The following is a 17,084-nucleotide window of genomic DNA, read 5'->3' on the forward strand; positions in this document are numbered from 1 at the left end:
ACGACATTGTGTGGCCCTACTGCTCAAAACCTTATTTTATGTCATATCTTTATAATTTTCATAACCGTATTCATGCATCAGAGCAGATAAAAGGGGGAAATCAACAACAATAATAGCTAACATTTACCCAGCAAGTGTGCCAGGAACCTTCTAAGCCTTTTCTGGGCATCATCTTATTTACCTCACAAGAAGCAACTCTGTGAGGTAGCGCTGTCATCATTATCCCCATTTTACAGATGAGGAAACTGAGGCACAGAGAGGTTAAATAATTCTCTCAAGACCACACAGCTCGTAACTGCTAAAGCTGAAGGGCTGTGAGCAAGTCATGTAAGAGTGCATTCTTAAGAACTACAGAACCTCATGGAGTCAATAGGCAAACGCGTACGGCTGCCTTTGAAGGGAGGTAAGTGCTGAGAAATCACTTTGCGTGCCTTTGACGTTCATCTTAGGCACCTTCGACTCAGGTCATCATCTCACTGCACACACAGCTGGTGCCTTTAAACACCTATCTGGCTATTTCAAAGATCAGTCTTCTTTGCCTCCTTTTCCACTTTTACTTTCTCTAAGCAAAGGTTAGTTGGTACATTAACTGAGGTCATTAGGGTAATGACGCCTGAAAAAACAGTGAGCTTCCTCCCTCTTTGTACATATTATTACCACAGAGCTTCTGTGTTACTACTAAAATGTCGAATTAATCATTCGGGGTATTATTTTTACAAAATCATATGGGAAACTATCACGTCTAAGAGAAAGCTAAACCTGAGGGTCCCGGAACATGAAGAAAAGTCATGTGTCTACGAAAACAGTAGCAGGGATTTTTTTTTTTTTTTTGTAATTTTTTTCCCCCGGGGGCTGTAATTTGACTGCTCTCTTTGGCAACCCTCCAGAGACAAGTCCAAGTGCTTAATCTCTTTCTCCTTCTCTCTCCCCCTCCACCTCCCCACCACTCTCGCCCGGGCAGAGGGGAGGAGGCACCGCAGATCCGCTGCTCGCGGCGGCGGGGCCCGCATCCCTGCGCCGGGAGGGGCGGGTCGGGGCGCGGCCGCCGAGCGGGAAGCGCGGCCGAGCGGCGGGGCCGAGCCCGAGGAAGAGGAAGTCCGAGCCGGAGCGGCGGTGCAGGGCGCTCGGCGGGCGCCGGAGCCGGCGCAGCGCAGCGCAGCGCAGCGCAGCCGCACCTTCCCGGGCCGACGTGCGAGGGCGGCCCGCGCCGGGAGCCGCCTCTACCCGGGTAAGCGCCCGCTTCGCTGGACACCGGGTCCTTTTCCAGGGACGGGACCGCTCGGCCGGGAGCCCCGGGGAAGGGGAAGGGGCCCGGGGCACCCTCGGCCCGGCGCCCCAGATCCGCAGGTGGAGGCGAGCGGAGCGCGGTACCGGGTTCCTGTCCCCCGCGCCCATCCTCGCGGGTGGGGGCCGGCGGGGTCGGGGGAGCGCCCCGCCGCCGGGACCTGGGCCCGCCCCTGCCCGCCGCCGTCCTGAGGGGGCGACCCGCCGCCGCCGCCGCCCGGCTCCGGGCTCCGCGTCCCCGAGCCCCGGTCCCTGAGTCCCTGGCTCTCCCGTCCCTCCACCGGCTGCTGCGGCGGAAAAGGGGCTCCTTAGTGCGCGCAGGAGCGTTACCAACCCAACCCTCACAGCCCAAACGGCACAGTCGGAAAACGGGACCCGAGCGCCCGCCGCTCTCGGTCAGCTCCCCACCACCGGGCCCGGGCGCCTGGGCCCCCAGGAGCGGCGAACCGCGGTGGGAGTCGGAGGCCGGGGCTCTGTGGCGCGTTTGGCTGGCAGGATCCCTGCCTTTGTACATCTAGCCTTGGTGTCCCAGCTCTGCAAATACGTCCCCTCGGGGGGGGGGGGCGGGGGGGCGGTGTCGAAAGCCGGTGTCCCGACCATCACGGGGTCGATGTAACACCTGGTCCACGGGGACTCTGCCGACCTTTCTGGCCTCGGAGGACAGCCAGGGTCTGCGGTGATGCCCGCAGCACCTCCCCTCCCCCCACCCCCCACCCGCGCTTTGTGTCCTCTGGTGAGACTTTGGTTCTTAAATCAGAAGCCTAGGAAGGTTCTAATCGGGAAAAGTCGTTAAGCTGTGGCATTTCATTCTGTTCGTGGGAAACAATGAGGTGGATGACTTTTTAAACGCTCTGGTGGAGTCTTGTTTGTAGAGCCGGTATTTCATTAAGTTCTGGTCCTTAACCCTCCCTTTGTACCACCCTCAGGTGGCCAAGGCTACTGCACATAGTTTTGAAATTGTAGAGGGTGAGTCCGGGGGAAGGCTGTTTGCAGCAGGCATCGCGGAAGACAAGGTCGATCGCAGAGGGAGAGTTGCTTTGGGGGTTTTTCGACGACTGGGTACAGAACTTCCTTGTGTTTTCGTATTTAAACCAGGAGACCAGCATGTTGACTCTGGGTCAGATTCGTCTTCGAACAGAATTCCAGGCCTAGAGAGATCATGGAATGCTATAAACAGAGTTATCAAGTGTTAAAATCAGCGTCTCCGGGCCGCTCAGTTTCTGTATACTTTTAAAGAATTTATGGACTTTGGATTTTGATTAAACGCTATTAAAACATTTCCAGGCTTATCGTGTCTGGGAATAAGAAACTCCATTCTAATTTCATCTTTGCCAAGTCAGACCTGAGCAAGCGGTCCACCTCTGGTGGCCTTGGCTTCTCCCTTGTGCAGTGATTTAGAGGAACCAGGGAGTTCCTAAGGCTTCAGGCTCGCTCCTCACCGCACCACTCCCACCCCATAGTGCTTGTCTGGTCCACTGTATTTAAGATTTAGATACAAAAGTGATGGTTTGATATTATGGTCCTTTACCATCTTTGAGTCTGACTTCCCAATTCCTCACTTTGCTTTTGGTCCTGTTTGAAACCTGGTGTCTAAGCCACCAACGCCCCCAAAGAAACGTTTTCCCCAGAGTTCTCCTTCCTCATTGGCGTCATCCTCATAAGGTCATCAACAGCTGTCACTGCATGACCTTCCTTTTCCCTGGTATAGCTCTCCCTGAAGCTTTCCACTGAAGGGCAAGGCACAGTGAGAAACGGTTACCTGGCAGTCAGACCCATGCCTGAATCCTGCTTCCCTTGATGGTTTTTTTCCTGCTCATCTCCATCCTCACCATGGGCACCAGCTTCCTTCTGTGACTTTAACATGGATGATGTTACCAAATACAAGCTTAAATATTTCCCTGGGAGACTCAATCTGTGCTTCAAAAAGATTAAATGATCATTTTTTAACAAATTGATAGGAAGTGGCCAAGAAAGTTTTCAAAAGAAAGAATAACCAGTGCTGTCTTGTTCTCCTCCTTTTTGAGGCTATGATTTTTTAAGTGATTTAATGGTTTGTAGTCTGACACATAAACACAGGAAATGCTTGAGTAGCACTAAATCTTTTGAGCCCTTAGTAAACTATAAAGCAATTCCTGAATCTATGCTCTGATTTTTAAAGGCTGCAATCCACTTTGTACGGATTTCTCTTCCCTCCCCCTTTGCGAGTAGTTGGTCTTTCGAACAGCTGCCATCTGTGACTCCTCATGCAGGTGAGATTATATCCATGGAACAGTAAAACTAGATGCATCTTGGATGAGCCAGCCAAGCCCGTACATCTTAAAGATGTGTGAAAGCTCTAGTGGTTAAGAACAAGTGCTCTGGAACTCGCTGACCTGTGTATGAAGTTTGCCTCTGCAGCTCAACAGCAGTGCGACCTTGACCCCTCTAAGGAAGTTATTTAGACATGGATTCTTTTATAATGGAGAAAATGTAGCAGTCATAGTTGATCATTCTCTCCGGATTATCTCACCTTTGCTTATTCCTTCCTCTGTAAATTTAGGAAGTAGTGACCCTTCCCTCTTGAACGGTGCTGAGCATTGATGATTATTAACAAATTAATCTGTAGTAAGTGGTGGGTGCACTGTGTGCTTCCAAGATGATTACTGTTGAGAAACCAAGTCCCAGGAGTGAGTGATTTTGTTGGCAGTTACGCAGCTCTCGACTGGCAAAGCTGTGATTTAACCCAGGATCTCTTCTCTTACTCCTGAACTTCACTACCTAGAAATGGTGGTGGCATGGGGACATATTTTAAATTAAATGTAATGGTTCACTCTTTAAGAAAAAAATCCCTTGCCTCTTTTGACTTAAAAAAGAACATAGTTTCCAAAGCAAAATGTTCATGTATTCAAGCAGGGATGGGAATAGAAACATCTTCTAGACAAAGACCCTAAGCAGCCTAGTGCTTGTGTATGGCAGGCATCTCAAATATTAACGTTTCATGACAGCCTGCATCAATCTTGCTTTATAAAATGAAGAGCTGACCCCAAGCCAGTTGGGCATTCAGAGCCATGGGCATCTGTGCCGAGGAGAACTTACTAACTGCAGGGCCCGCTTTCAAGTAATTAAGAGATGGCTGCATGCTCTGCTGCTTATTGCTCACGCTGATGAAAAGCAACAGATGCTTTAGCAGAGATGATAGAAATATAGGCTGGACATGCTAGTGAGGGGGCCTGGGTTTGCTGTTAAAGTAACTAGGCCGCAGGTCATCCAGATGCTGCAGAACAACTTCACGGATGCTTGGGTGACCCCCATCCCAGTGACTAGAAGTTGCCTGTAGTTCTAGTGTAGTTTTCATGTTCGAGTCATGTTTAAGTATATTTCCAATCTATATACACAAAGTTACCCAGAAATGTTTCTCTGCTGAGCTACAAGCCATGTAAAAATCTCTAAACCTAAACATCTCCTTTTGGTAAATATTGAATTACTGTTTGATGGAAAGCAAAAGTAGGCTGCATTCATGGATCCGAACAATCCCTAACCCTCCTCTTCTTTCCCCCTTCCCATCCTGGAGGAGGAATCCTGGAGGAAGGGCAACTTCAAGAGTGTTCATGTTAGGCTATGTTTTTAAAAGATTCCAGCTACGCCCCCCCTTGATGTACTAAACTGATGTCTTTAATTAAGAAAGCTATTCGGGTAAGCTTTAATGACCAGGGTGCTGTTGAGCCTACAGAAGCCACTTATCACCAGCATTAAGAAGATCAAACCATTGCAGCGTTTGGCCAAAAGCTGGTAAGCCTTCAAGTGTGAGAAGGACATCTTTTAAAAAGATCAAAGACAAAGCTGAAACGTGTGTGAGTGTAATAATCGCTGAAACTTTAGAATTTTCATAAAAGGAATCAATAAATCTAATGTTTGAAGTGGCAAATAGATCTTACCATTGTCCACTCCGTGTCCAGTGACATTAAGCACTGACTTAAATGCCCTGACTCTGAACAGAAATGGAGGAGGACGATGAGAAGTTCTAGATCAGGGGGTGGTGAACCTTTTCCTGTAAAGAGCCAGATGGAAGTATTTCAGGCTTTGTGGGCCATGTACATACCTGTCGTATATTCTTTGATTTGTAGGAGGGGGGATTGGTTGTTTACATAAACCCTTTAAAAATGTAAAAACCGGGGCTTCCCTGGTGGCGCAGTGGTTGAGAGTCCGCCTGCCGATGTAGGGGACGCGGGTTCGTGCCCCGGTCCGGGAGGATCCCACATGCCGCGGAGCGGCTGGGCCCGTGAGCCATGGCCGCTGAGCCTGCGCGTCCGGAGCGTGCGCTCCGCAACGGGAGAGGCCATGACAGTGAGAGGCCCGTGTACCGCGAAAAAAAAAAAAAAAAATGTAAAAACCGATCTTTGCTTGAAAGCCATACAAAACAGTCTTTTCACTGGAAATCTAAATAAATGTTAGTAAACCAAAAAAAGAAAAAAATATGGCAGCCGTAGTTTGCCAACTGTGTCCTAAATGAAATATTCTGTCTGTGATATCCTTTAGTATTTTTGTGGAGCCCCCGGATGATAAATTTCATAGGCTCTATCTAAGCTGACTCGCTATAGACTGACTTACAATCAAATCTCCTGTGTTACTGTTTTTTCCAGTCACTCTTCTTTATTTTCTCTTTACACTGGGCTTAGAGGTCTCTGTTAGACATAGCGATCAGTTGACATAGGACTGACAGCACCAAATTTCAACATTCATCCTTGAGTGAGATGCAGGACAGGGAGAGAAGCTCAGCTGGGATGGAATAAAGTCCACATTGAAACGGGTCATTGACGAAGATCATTGATCATATGAGATGAAGTTCAAATCCCCCAGGATGGTACCCAAGACCTTCATGCTCGCTTTTCTCCTAGCACCTTCCCAGGTATACTCTATGTCTCTCTCACTCAGGATAACTCACAGAGCCCTATATGGGCTGTGCTCTCTCTCACCAATGCTGGGATCCGTCCACACAAAGTTTAAATATACATCTCTTTCGTGGAGCCTCTCCTGATCTTATTGGGAAGAAATATGGGCCCCTGCAGCTCCATATTAACGCAGGACCTTACACGTGAAGCATGTAGAAGGACAGAGAAGTGTGGTGATCTCCAGTGGACAAATATTACCTTTCAAGTTTGGGGGAACAGTCTTATTCTTCTCTGTAGCTTCAGAGATCCTACCTCACCTCTTTGGGCCACTCGCAGAATCAGACCCATTTCCAGGCTTTGCATGTGATACGCAGTAGAGCATGGCACCGATGTGTCTGGATTTGAAGTCAGGCTGAGCTGACATCTAGTCTGGGCTTCTCCACTTTACCTGCTGCCCCATCTTTAAAGTCAGTAATGAGAATGCCCTCTCAATGGCTAGGAATAAATGAGATTATTTTTCTCTGACGAGCATTTAGTTCAGGGTCTGACGTGTAGTGATTGCTCAATAAATGGCAACTTTTGTTCATTCCAGGGTCATCTGTTGAGAACCTACTATCCCTGGAATGGTGCCTGATGCCGCTCTAGGAATAGCAGTGAATACAAGAGCCATGGTCTCCATAGTGATACGATCAGTAAGCGGAGAGAATCAGGGTAGGGGATGGGCCACCGTAGACTGGTGCTCCAGGAAGCCTGTCAGAGAAGGCAAGGTTTGAACTGCAACTTTAATGAGATTGATGAGTCCCTGCTTCATCAAATCTAAGATGCTTTTGAAACACACCCTTTTTTAATGTACCATTAAGAGAGAAGAAATGCTGTCAATAAAATTGACACAGTCTCCTGTAAGATGCATCCCTAAGCTGTGAAAAATGTGCATCTTAGCAGCAATGAAATGCATTAATATTGGTGCTCGATAAATATCCATTGAATAAGTTAGTGTTACGCCATGGTTGCCTCTGAGGTTCAGCTCCGATGGTTTACGTTGTAACTGAGTTGGTCTCTTCTGTTTCTTAGGTCTGAAAGATTGACTTGGAACTAGCAAAGGGTACAATATAGTAAAGTATTGTGAGACATTTGTGATCCAACGTGCTTTAAAAATAGTTTAAAACATTGGCTTTGGTCATCTCAATGGGGAAAGTGTCTTGGTGACTCCTGTTGAAGTGAAATTGGCCTGGACGTAACTTGGGTAGGAGTGAAGTTGAGCAGCTCTTGCAGCTGGTAATTCCTTCTGGCAGCTGTCCGTGGAGATGTGTGAATCTTTAATGCACAGAAAGGCCTTCCTCAGGGCAATGAAGGCATTAGCTGGAGCTGACTTCCTTCTGTTTCCCAGATTTAACGTGACATAAATACTCCTCTTCTCCACTGTATCCCAAGGGTCTGATCATTCCTCTAACCAGGCAGGTCCTCTGTGATAATGAAATGAAGGCGGCTCCCCTTAGAGCCACCCCCCTGCCCTCCTCTGGCAAGTCTCTGGGTTTTCACAGTCCAAGCAGTGTTCTCCTTTCTCTCCCCACCCTCCTCCTTGCTTAGAGAGTAAAACACTGCTTAAGTCTTTGCTTTCTGACCACCCTCTAAACTCTCTCCCTCGTCAAGATCTTTTTCTGAACCCAGTTGGGAGCCTGCTCCAACTCTCCCCTTCTGTCCAAGATCTCAGCTTCTGGATGGATGACTCAACGGGGGCTTTGACAATACTTAGCTATTTCTAGCTGTCATAAAGTGCGCTTTCATGCTGTTTTGATTTTAATTTCAACATGTCACTCAAGTCCCGCACACACGTCGGCACGCCTGCCCTCCACACATGGTGAGCGTGACTTTCCTTCTGCCCGCCCGGAGTCTGTTCTTGTGGGACCCTTTCAGCAACTCCCACCCTCTCCCAGCAAACTTCCCTGCCTGCACCCTGTCTGGCTGGGAAGGGTCTGTCAGCCCTAGGCCACGGAGGAAGCGAATGCAGACCTTGCTCCCTTCCAGGCACAACCTTCCTCCACCTTCTCCTGCGACGGAAGCCCTCATGCTATAGGGGGTGTTTCGAACCCTTGCCGACTCTAGCTGAAATATGAGTCTTTGGAAGCAAGTAGATGCAATGGAAAGGCCATTTGCATTCCAGGGATGCATATTAACCACGGTCCAGCCTCAAGATGATTTAAGGCTGTCTCCGACCTGTGGCTGGAATGCTTGTCGGGGTGTGTGAAGATGCCAGGCCACAAGGAAGGAGTGGGGACCGCCGCAGAGTTCAGCTTCCCATGGTTGTATGATTACAGGCAGTCCTCAAACACTAACATCTGTGCTTCTCTGATGTGCTGGGAGAGAGGAAAAAACTGTAATCTGGGGCATAAATATACGATCCTGTGTTTATTCCCTTTAACCATGCAAACCTGTTATTAGTTTAAGCATCTATGTTGTGCTTAAATATTACAGCTGCTTCAAAGGAGGATACGGTAGCTGGTCTGAAACAGCTTACCATTTAAGTACTCAGTTGTCTCACACTTTTAAAATTTGAATCGACTAAACATATGAATTATGAAGCATAAGAGTCAAAATCAGGGATATCGGATCACTGAGTGGGGTATGCAGAGCAGAAGCCTATTCGAGGAGATGTAGCCTTTAAAAGTGATTTTTATAAAGAGAAAACGCTTTGGGAGTTTGGGAGTGCCATGTACACACTACTATATTTAAAATATATAACCAATTAGGACCTACTGTATAGCACAGGGAACTCTGCTCAATATTCTGTGATAACCTAAATGGGAAAAGAATTTGTACAAGAATAGATACATGTATATGGATAACTGAATCATTTGGCTGTATACCTGAAACAAACACAACATTGTAAATCAAACTATACTCCAATATAAAATAAAAATTAAAAACAAAACAAAAAAGAAAACCCTTCCTTTACCTCGTGCCCTTCACACCTTAGATCAGAGTTTTTAGAGAATTTCTTGCTAAGGACTAATGAGGGTGAGGCTAGAAGGGTGATGAGATGGGCAAGGAACAGGCAGAGAATGGGCGCCCGGATGGGCTGAGGAGCGTTGGCTGTGTCTAGGAAAAGTGCTTTGGGAAATATTTGTAAGCTTATGGAATATAGTTATGGAGCAAAATCTTGGTGGTCTTGGCTTTTTTCCACTTTTCTTCAGTGTCTATGTGAGATAAATGCTTATTTCCCCCTCTCTCCTTTAACAGTCGTTTAGATGAAACTCTAAGAAATTGCCATTTAGTCACAATACTTAATGATATTTGATCTTGACACTAAAATGGCAAGGAAGGCAATGTGAAAATAATGTTTCTGAGGCATGTGGCCCCCTGTGGCCCATAGGTATACCAATCGCAAGGAAGCATTACCTCGAGCAAGTTGGAATCCAGAGGATTTCCCAGAAGTGTCATTATCAAGAAGCACGCTTTCTTTCTTCTTTCTTTCCCTGTAGAACTTATCCTGATAGAAAGCAAATGCTATGAAGTTCTAAAAATCGAGTTGTGATGAGCACTGTAGTAGCCACGCCTTTCAGAATCCAGAATCCCCCTAAAGAGCAAAGAGAGGTTTGTTTCACTTTATGATCCGCCACGCCAAGATGCAGTACTATCTAATCTAATCCTATAGTTCAAGAAATTTCCAAACAGGAAATTTCCAAACAAGAAATTTCCAAACAGAAAAACAGGTGTTTGTTTTTACCTTCTTATATAAGTGAAGAAGAAAGCACCTTTCTGTATTAGCTAAAGGCATAAGAGCTAGCAATAACTATTCTAAAAAACCCCTTGGCTTCGGGTTACTAATATGAGCAGAAAACATACTTTGCAAATGTTCGGAAACGACATACCATGCTCTTAAAAGAGAAAATTCTTACTTGATACTTCAGTATGCATGAGATATAGCCATCAAATCTAATACTTTCTTGCTTTCTTTCCTTACTTATTGTAATGCTAGTTCAAGCACTGTTTCTGTGACATTAATTATGGGAAAAATGGTGTGCAGGGGAGAGATAAGTTTGTTTTTCTAAGGTCTGAATAATCAGAGTTGAAATGTGGGAATAGTCTGGAATTAGGCAGCCTATATATGTCATTTGGACATTATTTGAAAACGCCTGCTAACCTGGGGGTAAGACTATATAATAAAGCTACTGTGAGGCTTAAATGCGTAATGTCTATATAGCACCCAGTACATAATAAGCCCTTGATAAATAGTGGCTCTTACTATGTTTACTGGGTGTCACACTTAAGTTTTATTCCCTGCTACTAGACATCTGGAACAATGAACCAACATGAAAATAGCTGAGAAAAAACATCTCAGTGGTGGAAGAACAGCCTTTCTCCTGAGGCAAAAGTAAGAGGGAGCGAAGAGGAACACTGTTGCGTTGGTTTTTACTGTAGTAGAGACAGACTATACGTTACACTTGGGAGTTCAGATTAGAATTCGTGTATTCAACAAAGATAATTTCCTGAATTCTGCGGATACAGTGATGAACAAAACAGACCAAATCTGGAGTGAAGGGGGAAAATCCGTGCGATGAGTGCTTTAAAGAAAAGAAAAGAGGGAAATGGGTTGGGGCCGGGAGTGGCCTGTTATTTGCCTGGGTGGTCAGAAAGGCCTGTCTGAGCTGGTTACATCGAGCCAAGATTTGTATAATAAGAAGTGACCTTAAGAAGATGCGAGGGAAGAACATTCTTGGCAGAGAGAAGAAAAATACGTATGGAGGCCCTAAGAGAGACATAAGCTCCGTGAGTTCTAGGGAAAGAAAAGCAGGCTGTGAGTGAACAAGGGAGGCAGAAGAAAGCGTGAGGTGAAGGTGGAGAGGGAGGTGGGGCCTGAATCTCGTAGGTCTTTATAATATTGAAGATCTTTACCGTGGCTTAAAAGAGAAATAGCGTATGATACCTGGATGGTATCGCTTACATGAGGAATCTAAAAGCAGTGGTACAAATGAACTTATTTACAAAGCAGGAACAGACTCACAAGACTTAGAGAATGAATTTATGGTTACCAGGGTGGTGTGGGGGAAGGGATAGTTAGGGAGTTTGGGATTGACATGTACACCCTGCTGTATTTAAAACGGATAACCAGCAAGGACCTACTGCATAGCGCAGGGAACTCCGCTCAGTATTCTGCAGCAACTTAATTGGGAAAAGAATTTGAAAAAGAATAGATACAGGTACCTGTGTAACTGAATCACTTTGCCGTACACCTGAAACTAACACAACATTGTTCATCAACTCTACTCCAATATAAAATATAAAGTTTTTTTTAAAAAAAAAAAAGAGGCGCCGTGCAAAGCCACTGGAGGGTTTGAGGCAGGGGAGCGACAGAATCTGATCAATTATCTTTCAGTTGGGAGCAGCGGTACAGAGAGGATGCTGGCAACGGCAGCAGGTTGACTCGGAACTGGAATGTCAGCCACTTAGTTACTCTGCCTACTAGAAAATAATCAAATGCAATAGCTCTCAAAATATTCTGATTTAAATTTTCTGGCTCAAATGGTGAGGGCCTATTGTGTTTCAAAATAAATCCACAGAAACACCGCGCAGCAGCCCGCCCGAGCCTCCCGCCCGAGCCTCCCGCCGCTATTCATATGCCTTCTGAGATTTATCTATTGGCTTTTGCACAATTGATTTAAAGTCACCCACCCAGAACTGGGCTCACAATCTCCATTTCCAGACCCACCTCTAACTTCCTGGGGTTGTTTCTTTTCCCTCCTTTTCCAATGCTTAGTTAATAGCATACCACAATTCATTGGTCAGGAGAAGCCATTTTTTTTTTTCCTTTTCTGCCTTGTCCAATCAGTCAGCAATGACTTCTAAACAGGTCTCCGTCCATATTCACTTATTCATGTCCCCCTCCCATCCGTTCAGATGCTCCTCGCTTGCCTAGCCCACTAGCATAGTTGGTGAGCCGGCGTGGATTGATGTATCTAGAATACAATCTGACCAGTGAACGTGTTGTCATAGAGGCCTCTTCTAATGGCTTCACCCAACGGAAAGGCTGACAGTAGAACTTCAGGTGGAGACACAAGTCCCAGGTAGAGAGCCTTTGGTATTCCTCTGGTCATGTTTTCCCTCTAATATCTCAGGTCGAATCCATAGGCAAACTGGGCTCTTCCTCCCAAATATCCAGAATCCCGTGACTTCTCAGTCTTCACTGCTGCCACTGGGTCCGGTCCAGCTGCTCTCTCTGCCTGGATGGTGCAGTAGGTTCCTAACTGGTCTCCTGGCTCAGCCCCACGCTCCCTCAGCCAAAGCGATCCTCATTCAGACTCCTCTCACGGTTTCCCATTTCGCTCAGAGTCAGAAGCCAATCCACGGAACGGCCTCCGAGCCCCCGCAGTGGGACCCCTGCCCCGCGCTCTCGCTCTGATCTGCCGCCTGCCCCTCCCCACGTGCCCACCCTCCCCCGGCTCGCCGGCCCCTCTGCTGGTCCCAAATACGCCAGACGAGCCCCGGCCTCAGAGTGTTTTCATGACCTCTGCCTGGAACATTCTTCCCTGGATATCAAAGCTTTACTGTCTCACTTCTTTCAGTCCCCTGAGCAAGTGTCCCCTTATCAAAGAAGCCTTCCTGATGGTGCTGTAGAAAACGGCAGCCTCCGTACCTTGGAGGCCGCTGTAGCCTTCTTACCCTACTTCATTTGTATGCACAGCATTTAAGAACACTTAACAAAGGATATGGTTGTTTCTTGTCTGTTCTTCCATGAGGAGAGAGGCCCTGTGCTGTTCACACTGTATTTCCAATGATTTAGAACAGTGCTCAGCACAGAGAGAAGCTTCACTTTTCGAATAAATCAACATCACCTCGGCAATTGCCACCTCTTGCCTCGAAGTCAGGTAAATTCTGCTTGCAGTCTGATACTGCTGCACCATGTTCTAGAACGAGATCAGCGCCTAAGGTGCTGTGTGCGGGGATGGGTGGGTGTGTTGGAGTAGAAGTGGTGGAGAACCTGCCTTATGACTCCACCTTCCTCCACCCTCCATCCTCCCTCCATCCCTGCCCTCACCCTCCTGGGCTTCAGAGGAAGCTTCCTTTGGAGGTCCGCCTGGGCCCCTTGCCTGCAGTGTCTGCTCTCTAGCACCATGCAGCCCCGAAAGCCTTACTCTTGGCTGTTCTCCCCTATCTGCCTTATTCCTCCGCGGTACCCACGGCACCACTCAGAAAATATCAGGACAACGCTTGATATTTAGGTCTAATCTTTTACCCTTCCTTTGTCCAGATGCTACTTATCCATCGCAGTAGGTGGTGTGGTATGACAGTTAAACATTCAGACTCTGGCGCTGGGCTACTTGGATTCAGACTGGGTTGCATCGCTTAGAGTTTTCATGACCTTGAACAGACTTTTAACCCCCCCTCAGCTAAGGGGCAGCGACTTACAGATGAGGGAAGCAGCACCAGCTTCTGGGATTATGATGAAGATCAAAGCCCATCATTCTTTAATAGGCTTGCAAAACCTAGTTCCAACATAGAGAAAAAGTCAGGCAAATGTTCACCATCGTTTTCATTAGCATTTCTTTTAAATGGGCCTCTTTAAGAAAACTCACATTGTCCTTTTTCTCAGAAAACCGCCTGTCTTTTAATTACCATTTTATTCAACTTCCTGTGTATTAAGGCCTTATCTTTTTTTTTTTTTTTAAGAAGATGTTGGGGGTAGGAGTTTATTAAATTATTTATTTATTTTTGCTGTGTTGAGTCTTCGTTTCTGTGCCAGGGCTTTCTCTAGTTGTGGCAAGTGGGGGCCACTATTCATCGCAGTGCGCGGGCCTCTCACTGTCGTGGCCTCTCTTGTTGAGGAGCACAGGCTCCGGACGCGCAGGCTCAGTAGTTGTGGCTCACGGACCTAGTTGCTCCGCGGCATGTGGGATCCTCCCAGACCAGGGCTCGAACCGTGTCCCCTGCATTAGCAGGCAGATTCTCAACCACTGCACCACCAAGGAAGCCCCTTAAAGGCCTTATCTTGATGCAGTTATCAACTCATCCAGGTCTTATTAACTTACGTGTATAAAATAAATAAATACTGCTTGCGTGTAGAAATAGTATATTTATCCACCCTCCTCTCAGCATTTCCCACTCCCTTCCCTGCTTTATTTTCCTGATTAGCACACATATCTGCCTGACAGATACACCAGGAGTTACTGTTTATCTTTAAAGCTCCATGGAAGGAGGAATGCATCTTCGAATTAAGGAACTTTCCAACTAAATGCAAGTAGAGAAAATAGCATAATGAACCCCCATGTACCCATCTTCCAGATTCAAGAATTATAAACATTTTGCCAATCTTGTTTCATCTGTTTCCCCATGAACCCCCTTCCCCAACTTTGAAGTAGTAAAAGCAAATCCCAGATATCATGTTACTGTACCCATAAATATTTCAATATGCATTTCCAACAGATAAGAACACACTTTTCCATATCACCACCACACAATTAATACATCTAATAAAAATAATAGTAGTTCCCTAATGTCAACTCTTTCTCTGTCCGTAGTCAAATTTCCATCAGAGCTGGAGTTTTTTGGCCTGTTTTGTTCACTGCCACATCCCAAGTACATAAGACACACTGTAATATTTAAATGAATGCATGGCTAAGTTGTGTTCTGAAATTTCATTTTTGGAAGACAATTCCATAAAAATATGATAAATGGTGATTGTGATCTTGGGCTAATAAAAGAAAGCCCGCTTGACTCATAATGTCAGTGTCTTTTAATGAGCAGATACCTTTGGAGTTCTAACTCGGAATAGGTTGTCTTTTTTATTTTTTTGCCGTACACGGGCCTCTCACTGTTGTGGCCTCTCCCGTTGCGGAGCACAGGCTCCAGGCACGCAGGCTTAGTAGTTGTGGCTCACGGGCCCAGCCGCTCCGCGGCATGTGGGATCTTCCCGGACCGGGGCACGAACCCGTGACCCCTGCATCGGCAGGAGGACGCTCAACCACTGCGCCACCAGGGAAGCCCAGGATAGGTTGTGTTTGAACCTGCCTCTCTTGCCTCGGAGGAGTCCGAAATTCCACTCCTTCTCCCTTCTTGAACAGGAAATGAAGTTAGCATGGTTCATATTTTTAGAGTTGAATGGACTGCCTTTTGAATATGAACTGTACTACTTATAAGCTATTTCTTCTTTCATAAAATGGAGGAGAATTATAACTACTGTAGAGGGTAGTTATGAACATGTAGTGGATAAACTTTAACAGTGCTTGGCCTTTAGCAGCTGTTTAATGGACAGTTGTGCTCTCTCTCTTGTTGCAAGCCACTGTCATTGGCAATTTCCAAGGTGAGAGTTCCCAAGCCAGGGAGGAAAGGCCCCCAGAGGCTGCTTGGAGGCAAGAGGCTACCAAGCAGAAGCTGGGTCTCCATAGTGCTGCCTTCCCAGGCCTCCCTGGCCTCCGTCCAGACTCTCTCTCTCTCTCTCTCTCTCTCTCTCTCTCTCTCTTTCTGTCCAGATTGGCTCTTCGGTTTTTCTTGCGTTCGCTGTGGTCTACTGTGCAATGGCAAAGCAGTGTTTTGGTTTTACTTCTGGGCAGTACTGCTGCCCTTTTGAGGGTCAATTTGAAGAGCTTTAACTTCTAATGACACTTTAAAAAAATCCTTGGGGGCTTCCCTGGTGGCGCAGTGGTTGAGAGTCCACCTGCCGATGCAGGGGAGGCGGGTTCGTGCCCCGGTCCGGAAAGATCCCACATGCCGCGGAGCAGCTGGGCCCGTGAGCCATGGCCGCTGAGCCTGCGCGACCGGAGCCTGTGCTCCACAACGGGGGAGGCCACAACAGTGAGAGGCCCGCATACTGCAAAAAGAAAAAAAAAAAAAAGTCATAGTTCTACCTTCTCTTTTGAGTAAACACTAGACAAAAATAGTTCCATAAAACTCAGGTTTTGTGCTCTGCTGTCACTGTAGATGGTTGTATGACCTCTCCAAAATTAGAGCTCTATTTCTACCAACCCCTGAATGAGTGACTGGGTCACACTTTAGATGCCTACCTAAGTAAGATTACTGTCAGGCACATCAGGGTCCCTGATAAGTTCTGAGGTCATAACCAGTCTTGTCAATAACACATCACTTCTCATACTAGGTTTAAGTGCAAGGTTAGTCTTCCTCTCCATCATTGGTAGGGCACATGGAAGGGCCTTCTCAATTTCATGATTTGAAGGAATTGCCCTCCATTTCCAAGACCACACCTTGTTCTGAGACAGACTAACCTGGAATTTGAGGTGAATAAAGCTTTGGATAACCTATAACCTCAGCAAAGCTCAGTCCCTTTCCACAGCACAGAGGGTTTCAAAGCATTAGCTCTAACTCTGATAGCTTTGTACCCGAACATACACCCTTGGGCCCTTTTCTGCATGATGCGTCTGGGTCCCCTCCCCTCCAGCGAACCCCCAAGTCCACGCAGAGTTCTCTTTGCTCTGACTTGGCCTCCTTCACCCCTCTGAAAGCTGCCATCTGCTTTATTTCCCTTCCTCCTCCATCACAGCCCCTTCTTCTTTCTAAATCTCCCCAAGGGAAATCTGGAAACATGCATATACTTAAATTCTCACAACAGGAAAAATAATACAGTTGTAAATTCACAGAGGCTAGAATGTTTTGTGAGAAGAAACAGACTGAAGAGGGATTGCAGTGAGGGAAGTCTGCTATAAGGAATAGAGAGGACATTCTAAATAAGGACCAAGGAGACTGGAAGGGGCAGGGCATCTGAGCAGCAGGTATGGGGAGAATGAAAGGCAGTGTGAGGGCTAGGGTGGTGGTCATGAAGCTTTACCTCTGGTTCCCATTTGCCTCCTGTCTTGTAGTTCCCTGTTGTACCAAGGAAGTACTGACTAGTTCAGGCAATGTTCCAGAGGCTTTGCATGTATTTACTAATTTCATGCGCACAAGCACTTTGAATATACGCAATCATTCCCATTTCACAGATGAGGA

At 46.7% G+C, this 17,084-nt stretch overlaps 1 protein-coding gene across 4 annotated transcripts in view; it reads left to right on the forward strand.

Annotated features, from left to right (window-relative positions):
- Positions 1 to 980: 980 nt before the first annotated feature.
- Positions 981 to 17,084, forward strand: part of PLEKHG1 (pleckstrin homology and RhoGEF domain containing G1) — a 223,045-nt gene continuing 206,941 nt past the window's right edge. For 3 of the 4 annotated variants that reach the window (XM_073789725.1, XM_073789724.1, XM_019951566.3), the window contains exon 1: positions 981 to 1,228. The gene's annotated coding sequence lies outside the window, so the exon portion shown is untranslated. The remainder of the gene's footprint in view (positions 1,229 to 17,084) is intronic. The other variant, XM_073789730.1, reaches the window with a different exon arrangement.

The sequence above is a fragment of the Tursiops truncatus genome, chromosome 12 (assembly GCF_011762595.2).
Source record: "Tursiops truncatus isolate mTurTru1 chromosome 12, mTurTru1.mat.Y, whole genome shotgun sequence".
In the NCBI taxonomy this organism is placed as follows: Eukaryota; Metazoa; Chordata; class Mammalia; order Artiodactyla; family Delphinidae; genus Tursiops; species Tursiops truncatus.